Below are 17,525 nucleotides of genomic sequence, written 5' to 3' on the forward strand. Positions count from 1 at the left end.
TTCTTCTAACACCCATGACCTGATAATAGCGAACTTAGAAGACTTGAAAATTCAAAGCAGCAATTCTTTAAACTTCAAAGCACTTTACCAGGAAAGATTACAGTGATGGGTCAATAAGAGCATTTATATTCTGTGCTCTGCTGTGAGGTAGCTCTGATCTCATTACCAAGGAGTGAGGTTAGGATGCTATTCTGAAAATGGCCCTACTCTTTACTGGAGTTGGTTTTGTAAGTGGATTAAAGTTGTGCTATGGGCTCAGGAGTCGGGCTGCCTGGATGAAAATCCATCCTCATACTTACCAGCTGCATGAACCCATGCCTCAGTTTTCCCATTTATGTGTGAAGATAGTAATGAATAAACACATCACAAATTGAAAACATTATAAATAAAATAATACATTAGGAGACATGTACAAGAATGTCCACAGAAGCATTCTTCCTTGAAATAGCATCATAGCTTGGTTGACCTACCAAAGACTGAGTGCTATGGCCAAAAGTGAAGCAGAGAGAAGGAGACAGGGACAGCCAAAATTGATGTGACTTCTGGGAGGATGTGATTTATACTAGTTATGCCTTCGTTCTTGATTTGACTTTACAGTGGTGAGAATGTGGTATGCCACAGAACCATACTGAGAATGCTCAGACCATACTTCAGGGACGGGGAGATGGCTTAATGGATAAGAGTGCTTACTGCTCTGGGCAGAGGACCTGAATTCAGTTCCCAGTGCTCATATCAGGTGGCTCCAGCTTCCAGGGGCATGCAGTATCTCTGACTTTCCAGGTTCCTGCACTCACATGCACATACCCACACATATATACATACTTAAAAATAAACACATTTTAAAGATTTTTTAGAAGAGTATACTTCAGCTTACAGTTATGCAGAATCATCTAACACAAAGCCTATTTATGAGAAATTGTTGAATATCCCATCCCATGTAATATCAAGAAATGATGGCTACAGGTACACTGTGGTAAATCAGCTGTTTGTCCATGTCATCTCATGGTTGACTAGGGGATGGTTCACTGCCACTGCTCCAAATCACTAAAGTAAAGCATGCTGTACCATATGCCACCGTCCCAGAAAAGGATAGAAATGCGGCATGGGCAGCAGGTTCTATGGAAACATATATACCACATTCTCACCATTGTAAAGTCAAATCAAGAATGAAGGCATAGCTACTCTAAATCACATCCTCCCAGAAGTCGCATCTGCCTTGGGTGTCCCTGTCTTCTTTTCTCTGCTTTATTTTCAGCCATAGCATTCAGTCTTGTCAGGAAAGTTACCTTTTATTTCCACACAGAGACTTTGTCAAGCGGCTCTATCTCTGCTAATGCCGTGTCATACTGCCCAAGCTCAATAATTAGGTGTGGAATGACTGAGTGACTCAATGAAAGGCTTTCATTGTTTATTATTTATTCTACGTAGCAGAGCTTTACTATGGCTTTGGGGCAAGGGATATTGCTCACACCAGAGCTCAGAAGTTTATTTGTTCTTTAAATAAAAAATACCCATTCACATACCAACCATCATGAAAGTAAAAATGCTCCTGACTTCTGACTTCTACCTACATTACCTTCACTGTCTTGCACCCTGCTGCTTGCCACTGGAAGCAGCCACTACCTTACAATCTGTATTACTCTTCTCTTTAACTATATTGAAAAGTAACTATTTCAGAAAAATATATTGAGTAGTTTCAATTATCTGCAGCTTTCTTAAAGGGGTATTATGGTATATATAAATTTGAGGGCTTAAATTTTTTATATGTAAGTATGTGGAATGCACACAGATATTTATGTGTGTTCAAATGTGTGGGCAAAAATGTGTGAGAGGGTACACGTGCACAAGTATGTGAAGGCCAGAGTTGATGCCACATGTCTTCTTAGACTGCTCTCCACTTTACATACTGAGACGGGGTTTCTCATTGAATCCAGAACTCACTATCTTCCACTTTCTTGAGGCTATCTTTCAGGGCTGGAGACATGGCTCAGAGGTTAAGAGCACTAACTGTTCTTGCAGAGGACCCAGGTTTGGTTCCCAGCACCTATATAGAAGCTAACAACCATTCATAACTCCAGTTCCAGGCAATCTGATGCCCTCTTCTGATCTCTGCAGGCATTGTAGGACACAGGTGTGCTTACATGCATGCAGGCAATATACTTATATGCATACAACTTTTTTAATAATAAATAAAATATTTTAAAGGCTATCTTTCAATATGCAGCAATTGTTAGTTTTGTCTACAGCTGTACCACCCTGAACACACCCGATCTCATCTGATCTCAGAAGCTAAGCCCTTTTGGGCCTGACTAATACTTGGATGGGACAAATCTTTAGTTTTACACGTATTAAACATTGAATGAGAGTCATCTGTTACCACAGAGGTTCAGGAGGAACATTAAAAGGTGGTAAGAGCAATCCCTCATGTTTCAGGATGGATCCTCCACATTGTGTGAAAAGGGGAAGTGACCACTGTTGGAATATACACAGACAGCAGCAAATTCTTGGCCACCTGTGAAGAGACTACACTCATTTCCAAGAGCTGCCATAAGATGGCCACTGGGTGTGCAGCCTCAATGTGCTCCCTCCCAGTCCAGGAGCCTAGAAGTACGAAACAAAGCAAGCAGCAGGACTGATTCTTCCTGTAGCCTGATGGTGGAAACATCCCACACCTCTCTTCCCCACCACTGGTTATCAATTCTTGAGCATCTTGACTGGGGACTCATCACTGCATCTCTTTCTCCATCATCACATCACTTCTCCATGCGTTTCTGGATTCTCTTAACAGCTCCAGCTGTTGGGTTTCAGGCCCATCCTAAATGCAGGATGATTTCACCTCTAAATATTGAACCAATGCATCTGTACAGGTGCCATCTGCAAATAAGATAGCCTAAGGTTTCAGTTCATATTCATTTAAGGGGAGAGGGTATGAGGCACTGTTCAAGCCCCTACAGGGGCCTATAAAAAAAGAGGATCAGGAGGCTGGGGAGATGACTCGGCAATTAAGAGCACTGACTGCTCTTGCAGAGAACTCAGGTTCGGTTCCCAGTACCCACATAGTGGCTAACAATGGTCTGTAACTCCAGTTCCAGGGGATCCAACACCTTCTTCTGGCTTCTGTGGGCGTTGCACATGTTGCACTTACATACATGCAAGTAAACACTCATACACATAAAATAAATGTTAAAAAGAAAAGAATAGGAGAAATAAAGATTGGAAATAAGGAATTTGAGAATAAGCATGAAGCAGGAAGAGTTTTGCAACACATTTTAACACCCACTAGAAAGCATCAATATACCAGGGGCGCCAAACAACCAGGTAGACAAAAGGACTTGGCCAGTTGACATCAGTCAGCCTCATTAGCAACACACTGCTTAGTACATGGCCAAGGGGAAAAAGTGGCCACTGGGGCCGGGGAGGACCTCGATATGTATCCAACCAAGGCTTCCATTCACTGGAGCTGTTTAGTTACTGCTCCTCCCAAGACACAACCCAGCAAGAGAAAGAGGTCACTGATCAGTGTGGAGTGCTCCATGCAGCATCATGTTCCTCTCCCTTTTCTGTTCCTCACTTGACATTAATTTATCAAAATTCCTGAAAATCATTTGAATGAGCTCTAATTCAGTAATTTTAATGGTCATCTAATGCCCCATGGCATCATCCCAAGTAAAAGTCATTTCCTGCTATGGCCTCTTTTCACATTACAATAAAACCTCTCCTGTGGTAGGATGCTGGGACAAGATGCCAAGAGGAATGAACAGCAAGGACAGCTGAGAAGTTCCTGTCTGACCTGTCTCCCCCAAAACAACCTACTTCCTCTCCCCCAGTTCTAATTTCACACCTTACATCCAAATTGAACACTTCAGAGTGAACTCATCTCTGCAATTGATGAGCTTAATTCTAGATATTGAATTATAATTTAAAAACTCCATTTCTGGCTGCAAGCTAATAAAGCTAAGTTCTCTCAAATAAATTATAAAAGCAGAGAAGCTCCTTGAAGAATTTTCCAGGAGACTTGGCAGTAAGATAATAGATTGGAAGAGCTGCAGAAACACTCTTAGAGTCAGAGGAAGGTAAAGAGCAAGAATCCAAAAATGTCCATGTGTCATCTCAGTCTTTTGGCAATCCCCATATGAACTGGACTTTCTTGATGATAAGCTTGCACTGGAGGGTTGTGGAAGCAGTAAGGGGACATGTGTGCTGTTGTCTCAGAACACCAGCTGCTGCTGCTGCAGGATGTCCTTATTTGGCATTTGTTTCCTGTTGTCCCTGGAACACAGTCAGCTGGGACACACTAGGGCAAGTGGTACTTGGCATTTCCTGGAAGATGACCACAGGGCCGACTCTGTAATTACTCAGAGGCCCTGCCTAGGTACCACAGTGGTAATCAGGCCTCAGTCACCGGAAGAAGAGACGCACTGAAGCTCTGGGTAAAGGGGCTGGGTATGGACAATAAGGATCCACACTGTTGTCTATGAACACAGATGCATCAGAAAAGTGTTTGCAAGAGGATGCTGCAGGAAAGTTTTCTATACTAAGTGACTGATGAACACCAAAACTTCTGTAGTTCAGAGTATCAGAATGGGGGTGGGGTTCATAGAAGCAAAAGAAGACTTCATGAATATTTAGGAAAGCAGTTTATACTGTCAAGCTATCTGGAGCTAGGCTAAACTAAATAATTTTATAGCTGACTTACCTATCAGAATCTCAGGTTAAAAAAATCAATATTCAGGGTGGGGATATAGCTCAATTGTTACTGCATTCCCCAGGATGTACAAAGTTTTCAGCACAGAAAAGAAAGGAAAATACATCACTGCTCTTCCAGATAACTTCTATGGAAAAACCGCCAATAATTCCATTTCCCTACAATGGGACAACAGATATGTTAATACAGTGATTTCATAAAAAAGAAACCAGTTCTGATATTATATCCAAACTAGGTGACTAGGCTAGTCATGGTGATGTATTTCTGTAATCTCAAGAGACTGAAGCAGGAGGATGTGAATTTGAGGCCAGCCTGGGCTATATAGTGAGGCTCTGTGAAAGTAAGACTCACTATGAGGCATTTTGTAATCACCATGCAAGTTATAACTCTTCATCAAAACAAATGACATACCAAATCTCTTCCTAATACACAGCTACTTTTCTCAGTCAAGAGCTAAAATATTGTTTGTTTGAGTTTCATTGTCTCAAGAAATTTCTACAACCGTTTTTGAGGCAGTTTTCAAACTTTATTCAAGGAAATTAATTTTCTTCATAAGAAACGTTCCAGAGGAGTAAGCAGACAAAAATAGGACTGCTCTGATTAGCAGTCGAGCATTCATCCTCCTCTCTGAACTGCCCTCCACCGAATGAATGAATGAATGAATGAATGAATCAGAGTTAGTTAATAAATATAATTAACTTTAAGATAATTACAGACTTATAAAGAAATTGCAAAAACAGTGCACAAAGGTCCTGCAAACCTTCACCCAGCTTACTCTAAAGGCAATGTAGTACATAGCTGTACTGTAATTATTAAAACCAGGAAGATGGGATTGCAGGTATAGTCCAAAGGTAGATCTTTGGCTTTACATGAGCAGAGTCCTGGGTTCGATCTCCAGCACCACTGGGGGAAAAAACAGAAAAATATTAGCTAAACTGTAGACATTATTCAAATAGGACTAGTTTTTACTAACATTAATATTTTGCACTCTATAAGAGTTTATCATGTGGACAGACTCCACTACCACCAAGGAACTCCATTGTGATACCCCTTTATTGTCAGGTCCCCATCTTTTGACCCCTAGTATCTGGCAACCATTGATGGGTCTCCTTTACCTGATCTTTAGAATTCTACCATTTTAAAAACCTGGTAAATGTGCATCTATACAGTATGTGACCTCCTGAGATAAGCCCTTTTCAATCAAGTTAATGCTTATGTGATCCATCTAGTCTAATGTATACATCAGTAGCTCATTCTGTTGGATTTCAGGGTAATGTTACATTGAACAGATTCACCACAGTTTCTTTATCCATTCGCCTTTTAAGAGAATTGGGTTATTTCCAAGTAGGGTTATTACAAATAAAGTTACCAAGAACATTTCTGTAAAACTTTGTGTGAGTGTAAGTTTTCATTTCCCCAGGGTAAATGCCTAAGAATATAAATGCCATACTATATTGTAATTATATGTTCCATTTTCTTATAAGAAACTACCACATCATTTTTCAGAGTAATGGCCTGATTTAACGTCCCTACCAGTAATGCAGGAGTGATATAAGTTTCTCCGTACTTTGTCAGCATTCAATTATCAGTATTTTCCCATGCTGATATGATGTAGAGAGGTAGTCATTTATTAAGACAATTTTCTTTCTTTCTTTATATGTCCTATTTAAGATGGAGAGCTGTTTTAAATTTTTTAATTTAAACAGCACTAACCAGGTCTGCGTGGCATCTCAGGTGTCCAGTCAAGGTCTAGGGGAAGGGAGAAGGAAAGTTTTGGCGCAGTCACTGCTCCCTCTCAGGAGCAGGAATTGATTTCCATATGGTCACATTTGGAGTCAACCCTGAGGGTCTGGGAGAGAGCCTGGATCCCACCTCTGAGCCCCTCAAGGTAACTACTGCCTGGGGGAGGCAAAGGGCATGCTCTCTCTGCCTGCTTCCCATTCCCTCAGGCAGTTTGAATTCAGGTTTGGATTCAGATTTGTTCCTAGTGTACAACACTTTGATGATAACCTTACAGAAGATAATGTTTACCTATATAAGATAGAACAATTAAGCTTTTTAATAACAGGCTTCAAAACTATAAAGATGATGAACAGAGAAAGAAACTGAAACTCAGAGTTGGAAAGATGGTTGGCTCAGTGGCTAAGCGCACTGTCTTCTCCTGTAGGGGATCCAGGTTCGATTCCCAGCACCTACTTGGTGGCTAACAATCTCTGTAACTCCAGTTCCAAGGACATTCATGGCTCTCTTCTGACCTCTGAGGGTATTGCATGACATGGGTGCACTTACTCACATGAAGGCAATACACTCAAACACATAAAATAAAAATAATAAAGAAAATATTTGAGAAAACTAAGAGAACAAACAGTATGTAGAATCATTTAAGCACTGCACTGTGCTGCAGGAGACCAGGGTACAGCAGAGAAGCATGCAGATGGAAGTGTGAATACTACTAATCCTGTAGATGTCATTTATCAGCTTGGTCCCTTAGAACCTGTGATCAGTGCAATGTCTTCCCAGACTGCCTTACCTCCCAAACCCACTCAGCTGTACTCGCCAGAGCAGTACCCATCTTTCCCCCCCTATATTAACTACCTTGAGACATCATTGGACCCCAACACCAAACAGTTCAGGCAGTGACAGTCGTCCCCTCGTAGCAGTCAGTTTCTCCAGTCCATGCCAACTTGTCTCCAAATACAGCCCCAGAGTCCTATTCTAGCAGTAAAGGTGTCTGTGATGCTGATGAATTCTGTCAAGGTGACTCAATCCCCTAGTGCTTAATAGATTCTTCTGACTCTACCTCAGTCTTCACAAACAGCAGCTTGGGAAATAGTCTAATGCAGACTTATTTTGCATATCTGGACTTGTATGTGAGCATTAGTGATCAGAAGGATCCCAGGAACCAAAAGGTTCAGTTTGTAAAATGGTGCCTCTCAGTCTGTCCTGCAGGAAGGAAAGGATAGGTGGCCAAAAAGACACACAGCCCCATTTGAGGTGAGAACTTTCAGTGTCATTGGACATTACCAAATGACACCAAAGAGAGCACAGTTAGACTCAGAAGGGCAAGTTCCCTGAGTTCCCACAAACAGTGTAATATTGTGGCTGAGGATGTGTCCCATCGTCCACCCACTTCAGCCTTGTGTGTTCAGTGTTTTAACAAGAAGAGACAATTCAATGCTCATATCCGAACTAAACAGAAATTCCCTGAGATGTCAACTGGGGTGCATAACATAGGTAAGGGTTATGTCTCAATGACAAACATTATATTCTTACATTTTCCAATGGTTATGGAAGGCTTATCCTCAAAGTGCCCTGGTAGAATTAGGAGAATACCACACTAATTGCTCAACATAGGCTATAGTGCAAACATTGTCTTCCACAATAAACCCTTCTGTGGGAACAAGAAGCACAGAATTACTGCTGAGACTTTTTTCTCCAAATAAATCTTTTTGCTAGTTTAGGGAGGATAGAATGGTGTGCTGTGTGCAAAATATACAACTAAGGAAAATACAGTCTTTGTAGACACCAAGAAGTTGCCTATAATCAAGATGAAAGTTGGATGTTGGAAGATCAGAACAAGTATGGAACCTACTGCCTGTGCAAGGTTGTAACTTCAGAGACACTGATGCAGCAAAGCACAGATTGCAAGAAAGAACAGAAGCCCTATCTAGAAGGAAATCTAGTGGGACACAAGATTAGTCCATGAAGACAGAGAATGCTAGGTTTATGTTGAACCATCACTGAAAAGTCTTGGTGCTGTGGAACACTGGCTGGGAAATGCAGTTTACCCCTGGTGACCAGCATGGTAGGTATACTTAGGCAGGAATGCATCTCCGTTCAGAACTTACAGCTCCCTTCTTATTGCAGTGGCTCTTATCTCAAGGATGTTGGACTTCTGGATGCGGACAAACAACTAAACCAAGGAAAGTTTCCCTTATTTCCTCTCTGGCAATTACAGTGTTGACCAGTCAATAGACAACTTTAAATTTTGAAACAAGATGACGCTTCCTTTTCCAAACCCTATGCTTTGAAAAGCATTTATAATCTCAAGTCTCACACTCTTTAATTCTACTGCTAGAATATAAAAACCCTTGTTCTCAAGTTCATATCATCTTGGGTTCTGTATTTTATATACATATATACATACATATATGCTTACATGTATATATGTACACACATAAATATATCTGATGTCAGGTTTTTCATAAATTTCCCATCTATTGTAAATCATGGTTACTCAGTGCTTTAAAAATTAGTACAATGTGTGGACTGGAGAGATGGCTCAGTGGTTAAGAGCGCTGACTGCTCTTGCAGAGGACTCAGGTTCGAATCCCAGCACCTTCATGGCAGCTAACAACCATCCATAACTCCAAGTCTAAGGGATCCTATGCCCTCTTCTGACCTCCATGGGCATTGCACAACATGGGTACACTCACATGCATGCAGGCAATACACTCATACACACAAAATAAAAATAATAAAATATTTTTTAATTAGTACAATGTATTAAAATAAGTTAAATTTTAGAAAATTTTATGGTTTCATTTACAATAATTTTTATTTAGGAATGGAACTACCTAAGTTGTGTCTAAACCTGTATTGCAATTTAATTATATGCTGGGCTCCTTTTAAGAACAGTGTTAACTGGGCTGGGTAATGACTTGGTCAGTAAAGCACTTGCCTTGCAACCTTAAGAACCTGAGTTCAATCCCACATACATATGCTAGTGTGGTGCTCACTTATAATCTCAGTGCTGGGAGGCAGAGACAGGAGAATTGTACGGCATATTGGCCAGCTAGTCTAGCCTAATTATGAGCTCCAGGTCAACGAGAGTCCCTGCCTCAAAGGAAATGGTCACCATTCCCAAGGATGATACCTGAAGCTGTCTCCAGCCTCCACATGCACACACACACACACACACACACACACACACACACACACACACACAGCCCTTGAACATGCACATATATACACAAATACACATAAGCTTTTAAAATAGTGCTAACTAAATATATAATTAGAAGAAAGTACTTATGTCTCAGGGATAATATTTCAGATTGACTCTTCACAGTTTACTTAACACCAAGGTCAGAAACTTTATTTATGCATTGAGATAAAAGGCTTCACAGGCACTAAGCCATGCCAAACTCCCAATACCTATAAGCTAGCACATCAAGTATAACAACATAGGAAGACACTGCCCACAGAAAGGGAACTTATTTCCTATGACTTGGTGGGTCTTCTCAACCTCCATGTGAATGTTTACAGAAGAAAGGGGCAGGATGTGTGTTGTTCTCACAGGAATATTCATGAAGCCATGCTGGCCTGATAAAAGGATCCCTTCACTTTAAATAGTCTTTGATGTATCACATCACAGTCCAAAGTATGAAATCATTCTCAGCTGTAGAAAAAGACTCACTTTTAATTCCCTTTCTTTTGGACATAGACTTGCAACACAAGCCTTCCTCTTTCGACTTCCATTACCATGCTAACTCCTAAATCTATTAATATCCAACTTTCTAAAGGTGCTTTGGATCTAAAAGAGAGAGAGAGATTTGTATTAAGAGAAAGAAAAAGGCAAAGGCAGAGACAGAGACACAGAGCGACAGAGAAATTTAATATGATAGTAATACAAAAGTCTTGTGCATGTCACTTCCTGATGTGATGGTATTGACCCTTTATTGGCATTTTAACATAGATATCTTTTACTCCAATTTTTTAGAATCTGTAATGCTTTGATTTCTGTATCATCTACCCATGGACTGAATGTGCCAAAATTTTAAATATAAGCTATGTAGATAATTATAGTAGTACCTGTTAGAGTTCTAATTATGTAAAATGGTATCTAATCACAAACCCCAGAGAGCTCTGATCACTAATGGCATTGTAATAAAACTAAGTCATTTCTGAGCACTAGAACTGGCCTTCACCATGACACAAAGATGTATGAGGAAAAGACTGGAAAGGGCTTGGAAGTTCAAATCAAGGTGGTCTCCGTAATGGAAGTGGTCTGCCTCAGAGGGTAGTATATTTACTTCCTGAAAAATATCTTCATGAGGTTCAAATTATTTGAGGCTCTCTTCCTTTATTATTGTGATTAACTAAAATTTTATTGCACTAATTTGACCATATAAGTAAGCTAAGTGATCTCAAAATTGTGGCTGCACTTTGGGAATAAACAAAGAGAAGTGGATGGGAAAGTGGTGACAGTTGCTTTAAAAACCATCAACAGAGGTCTCTTAGAAAGAAAGTCATGAGCTGGAGAGATGGCTCAGCAGTTAAGAGCACTGACTGCTCTTGCAGAGGACCCGGGTTTGATTCCCAACACCCACATGGCAGCTACAAACCGTCATTAACTGCAGTTCCAGGGGAATCTGATGTCCTCTTCCAACCTCCTTGGCATTGCTCGACACGGGTGCACTCACATACATGCAGGCAATACACTCATACACATAAAATAAAAATAATAAATAAAATATTTTTTTAAAAAAAGAGTGAAAGTCGTGATCTGTTTTCTTTTTAGTGTTCTCTCATCACCTAGTGGATGTATCAGCAGCCAGCAGAGGTAGTTTACTAAGAGTAGTAATTGTGTTTATCAGTAAGTGTACTGGAACTTACTACTTCATATTCATTCAGAAGGCTGTTTTTGTTTTTTAAAAAATGCAGATGTTGGAGAGGATGCAGAGTAGCTGGTTCATTTTTGGTATGAGTGTGAAAATGTACAGTCCCTGTAGCAAACAGCATGGTAGTCTCTCAAAAAATGAAAAATAGAATCACTACATGCTCCAGCTAGTCCATTTCTGGACATGTTACCAAAATATTGAAAGTAAGTTCTTAAATTTTTTACAATTATTTTCCTAGAAGCATTATTCACAATAGCTAAAATTTGGAAACAACTCAAGTCTCCATCAGCAGGTGAATAGGCAAGTGAAAAATACTATGAGTATACAATAGACTATTCAGCATTTAAAAGACAGGAGATTCTGAGAAATGCCACAACATGAATAAATCTTGAAGGCATTATGCTAAGTGATAATAGCCAGTTATACACATTGAGAAACACCGAGTGGCTCTCCTTACATAAAGCATTGAGAGTAGTCAATACCGTGGAGTAGACAGTGGAATGGTGGCTGCCAGGGACTGGGGTGTGGGTGAGATGTATCACTTACTGTGTGTAGAGCCCCTGACATAAACAGTTCTGGAAATGAACCTTAGTGTGTTGTACATGTGAATGTATTTAACACCACTAAACTGTACATTTTCACATGATTAAGATGATAAATTTGATGTTACATATATTTTACCACAATGAAGTAATCGAGGTTGCTTCTGTTGCTCACTTGCTGTGTGCTGTCTTTCCTAAGCTTCTAAATTTAAACTATCCCATTGGAGCCTCATAACAATTCTATGTAGTAAGTCATTTGCCTCTTTCCAAAAATGAAAATGCTGAGATCTGAGGTCCTGCATCAAAAACATGGGGAAACTGAAACAAAATGAAAGTTTCTTGTTCCAAGTTTCCCAATAAGTAAGTTATAGAGTTGGATTTTTAGTCTAGGTAGTCTTTCTTGCACTTACTGAAGAGCATGTGCCGAACATGACCTTCTGCGATAGATACTTTGCATGTGTGTGAGTTAAATACATTTCCATCTTCTATCCTCACAGTAGTCGCACAGTACATCTACAGTCAGAAAATGGCATTTACAAAATTAGATAACTTTCCTCAAGTCACACACGCATGAATTCACGCACGATACAGCCAGCGTCTGCAGTATGGGGAACCAGCATAAGCCTGCATGACTCCACCTCATTTCTAATAATCTTCCCATTCTGCCTTCTAATTAGAGAGGAGCACCTGCACTATAGAGTTAAAACAGCCCCACAAGGGTGAATGAGTGGGGGAGAGAGGGGGCTGTTAAACTAGATTTGTTTTGTCTGATGAGTCATCTTTGTCTTGCGTCTGGTAAAAATGAAGTTGTTTTGTCTCCTTGTAGCCCTGAGAGGTATTTAAGGTTATATCCAGAGATATCTTGAGTTTGTCATCTTCGTCTGACTATAAAAATAAAACCAAATGGCATGCTGCAGGTACCAGTTTGCAGGGGGAGCGTAGGGAGGTGGAAGGTAGAAGAAATCCAACGAGTGACAGGAAGTTTCTTAGCCAGACTGTTGCAATATCTTCCCTTCTTCCCACTATGTCTGCCAGACATGCACGTCCCTAGAACCCAATGGAAATAGCTCCCTATAGCCAGGCACTTTCCTACACCTAGGAAACCTGTCAGCAAGGTAAATTTAAAACAGAACCCCTCTAAAATGCAATGCGTACCATCCCATCTCCACTGTTTCCCTTCTGTACTAGCTTTGTGGTATCTTCAAGCTTTCTTCTTCATAACACAAATTCCTTGTAAAATGTCCTGTCCTAGCCACATGTCTCTGTCCCTCTTAGGCTTGGCCAACCTATTTGTTTATTCAGCAGTTTTCTATGGAATGGTTATGATGGCCAGGCACTCTTTTCTTAGGTTCTTGAGATAAACAAAACAGACAAAAATGCCTCATCTTGAGAGTTTCCATTCTAGCAAGACCAGGCAGGAGATAAAGTAAATACAGTATAAATAAGTAAATAATTTGGTTTGTTAGAAGAACATTAATGCTATTATAAGTAGGGAGGAGTTGGGCAGGGACAGGCAGATAGATCAAAAGAGCTAAGGGGAGAAGGAAGAGGTGGGTTCTGCAACATTAATTTTATGATCAGAAGAAAGGTCATTGAAAATTTTGGGGCAAAGACTTGAGGTTAGGGAGAGGGCGAACCATATGGATGAAAGAGGGGAGAACGGATACAAAGACAAGAGGGTGTGCGGTGTGAGCTACAAGGAATGGCATGATGGGAGAGAGTGATGGCAGAGATGGGACGTGATAGAGGATGGGATCAGCAAGTTCATGGAGGCCACAGTGTCCTACAGGCTTTGGATGCTCCCCTGAATGAAATCAGGTACAAATGAAAAGTGAATTCCATTATCTTTTGAATTTAATGAATGTGGACCATGCTTTCTTCTCTCTTAGGAAAGCATATCTAGGGTCTGGGGAGATGGCTCAGTCAGTAAATACTTGCCGCACAAGTGCAAGGACCTGAATTGGATCCCCTAAAACCTACATTTTGAAAATCCAGATGTAGTGGTATAAGTTTGTGCTCTCAGCACTGGGGAGGCAAGTCGGGCAGATCTCTGGGGACTCACTAGCCATCCAGTCTAACCTCATCAGCAAGTGCCAGGCCAAAGACAGACTCTGTCTCAAAAATAAGGGAGATAGTGCCTGAGAAATAACACCCAAGGTTGTCCTCTGGCACACCTTTGCACACACGTTCATGTACGCACACACACATATGAAGCATTATCAATTTAAAAAATACCATCATAAGGAAGGTCAATGACCTTTACAATTTAATCTATATCTAAAGAGTTACCACCATACAGGGTGGAAGATTCCCCCTAAGATCTCTTCCCCCTAAGCTGAAGTGTTTATCCTAATCATATCCTAATCACTAACCTCCCCTTAACTATTAGACACCTTTTTAGTAGTGCACATAATCTCATCATAAGATACAGCCTGAGTGATGCCGTTTTCCAGCCTAACAACAGGCGTGTCGAACACTTCAGGGTCGCCAACTTGTCTTCGACATATGCAACTGCCATGGCCATCATGCCAGCTATGTCTCCACAAACCCAAGACCTGTATGGAATCAAAAACAAACAATTCAGCCAACAAAAATTCGGGGTTTATGTATCTAAGACATCAGGAATCTGGTTTAAAGCTACAAAATTATCCTTTTTCTTTCCCAAGTTAACATTTAAGTGTACTGATTTTTCCTCCCTTTGGTTCTCTTTATGTGCTATTTAGTGATTAATTAGAATTGACTAGGTAGAATAAAATTTGTAAACACATGAAAGAAAATGTTTCTATTAAGATGGGGACTGTGGGGGAGTGTGGAAAGATGTCTCAATGGTTAAGAGCACTGACTACTCTTTTTTTTTTTTTTTTTGGTATTTTTTGAGACAGGGTCTCCCTGTAGACCCAGCTGTCCTGGAACTCACTATGTAGACCAGGCTGGCCTTGAACTCACAGAGATCCGCCTGCCTTTGCCTCCCAAGCGCTGGGATTAAAGGTGTGCGCCACCACACCCAGCAGTTTCCCAGCACTCACATGGCAGCTAACAACCATCTGTAACTCCAGTTCCAGAGTATCTGATACCCTCCTCTGGCCTCCATGGGCATTGCACAACATGAGAGCTCTTAACTTAAAGGCAGGCTAAACACTCATACACATAAAGTAAAAAAAACAAATTTAATTTTATAAGTTAGGTTGAAGTGTATGCTATTCCTCAATACCCATCTTGTAATGGTGTTAGTCAAAGAATTGCTGAAAGGCTACTGGGGTAAAGTGTGAGGTCCCAAACACGCTTGAGTAAAAGAAGTAGTTGAGGGTTTAAGGAGACAGCCCAGTGGGTAAACAGCATGCTGCACAAGCATGAAGATCTGAGTTCAGATCCTCAGCACTCATGTCAAAAGCCTGGCCTGGCAGAGTGTGCCTGTAACTCCAGCTCTGGGGAGGGGAACAGAGACTAGAGGATACTTGGAGCTAGTCTAGCCAGTCAGTGAGAGATCTTGTATCAAAAAGTAAAGTGGACAGTGATGCAGGAAGACATTGGGTGTTGACCTCTGGCCTCTACATGCAAACACACACACACACACACACACACACACACACACACGAGCGCGCACACAGCATATACATACACAAATACGTAACTACTAAATTTAGTAATAATGAATTAAAAGGTAGTTGATGGAATACCAAATGCAATGGATTTCAGGGAGAAAATTTAGAGGATAAAACTGAAGTATTCTTTAAGAAAAGGAAGAAGCCAAGAAGGCCAAGTAATCACCAAGGGAAAAGGGTAAAGAGAAGTCAGCATGCTCTGTAATAGAGTGACCAAGGGGAGACCAAGAGGGCCAGATATGGCACAGTGGGTTCCTGCAGCCCTTATTATCTGTGACCTTCTCCCTATTATCCTGCTAGGGGACAGCCAACACACAGGTTCTATGCTTCCTAAGTTATTTAAACTTTAAAAACTCAGCCTGGAGGAGATAACAGCTATGCAGTCTGGAACACACAGTTCTGTAAAATAAACAATAATGATGCTCTTCGGGTGCTTGCTTTGCTGTCGTTGTCTCTTCTAGTGAGTCCTGAGTCACAAGTGATGACATCAACACGGCAACAAGTAGCTGAAAGGGAAATGTTGGCTCTCACAGAGCAAAGTTTCTCAGCATCAGTTTTTATGTTGTTGTTGTTGTTGGGAGGTTAGGGACTGTATTGGGGGGGGAGGGTGTTCAGCCTAGACAAAAGCCTCTACCTACAGAGATGCCAGCACCACCTTCCCAGTCACAACACCAAAAACATCTTTAGACTTTGATAAATACTAAATCACCCTCACTGAGACCTAGACGTCAGAGCTGTGCCATACAAAACTCTTAGCTCGTGCTTAGCCTATAAAATTATCTGCTGGGGCTGGAGAGAACTCAGTAGTTAAGAGCAGTTGCTGACCAAGCATGAGGACAGAGTTCAGGTCCCAGCACCCATATACCAAGCCGGTCATAGACCAGTGCATGCCTGTAACCCCAGCAGTGAGGGGACACAGAGACGAGAAGATCTCTGCCGCATTCTGGCTGCCAGTCTAGTCAAAAACCAGCAAAATCTGAGCTCAGCAAGACATACTGCCTCAAAGTAACCAAAAAAAAAAAAAAAGTAACAGAGAAGAACGCTTAACACCTTCCTCTGGCCTCCCCATATGTGCACAAGCACATACACCCATGCATACGCATGGGTCCACACACTACACATACATACTCCACAGTAACACATGCATTCACATAAAAATTAACTTTAAAAACTATAAACGCCATGGAGGGTAAACATACCCAAGCTTTTGAAACTGCAACTGTAATTGCAATAAAAAGTAATAAACAAATAAAAATAAGACTCAGAATTCCAGTCAGACACTATCCACCCTTAATGCTTTTTTCAGCAACTACATGGATATTTTACACAGACAAGGAACCATTTAATATCAGTTGGGGCTTGTTGATGTGATTAAGAAATCTAGCCCCCTGGGGCTGTTGAGATGGCTCAGCAGTTAAGAGCACTCTTACAGAGGACCTGGATTCAGTTCCCAACACCCACATGGCGACTAACAACCATCTATAACTCCAGTTCCAGGGGATCCAATGCCCTCTTCTGACCTCCGTGGATATTGCACACAATGGGTGCACTTACATGCTTGTAAGCAATATACTCATATACATAAAATAAAATAAAAATAATAAAATTTTAGGTCTTTTCAAGTCAAGGCCTCCCTATAGTCCCAGCCTGGCCTGGAACTCACTATATAGACCAGGCTAGCCTTGAACTCACAGAGATCCACCTGTTTCTACCCCCTGAGTACTTGGGTTAAAGGTATGTGCCACCAGGCCTGGCCTAAATAAAATACTTTTTAAAAAGAAATCTAACCCCTATGAGGCAATATTATCAATTTCTGAAAGGAAATGGAAAGCTGAGAGGACCCCCCCCCTCCAGATGAAAGGTAAGCTTATCCCTTCCTCTCTTACATGAAATAAAGACATAGTTTGAGAACACACCTGCCTCTTTGGCTCAATAATTAAGTCTTGTCTGGCTATAGTGTAAAAATAGATATTCCTCCGTCTGAACATGAAAATAGCGCTTCACTAACAAAAGCAAAAAGTTTCAAAGCTAAAAAGATGTTTATTTTTGTGAA

General features: G+C 40.9%; 1 pseudogene; it reads left to right on the forward strand.

The window, feature by feature from the left end:
* Positions 1–7,542: 7,542 nt before the first annotated feature.
* On the forward strand, positions 7,543–8,502 carry LOC103748989 (annotated as a pseudogene).
* Positions 8,503–17,525: the final 9,023 nt, after the last annotated feature.

This window comes from Nannospalax galili, unplaced genomic scaffold (genome assembly GCF_000622305.1).
Source record: "Nannospalax galili isolate Female #2095 unplaced genomic scaffold, S.galili_v1.0 scaffold405, whole genome shotgun sequence".
Classification (NCBI taxonomy): Eukaryota; Metazoa; Chordata; class Mammalia; order Rodentia; family Spalacidae; genus Nannospalax; species Nannospalax galili.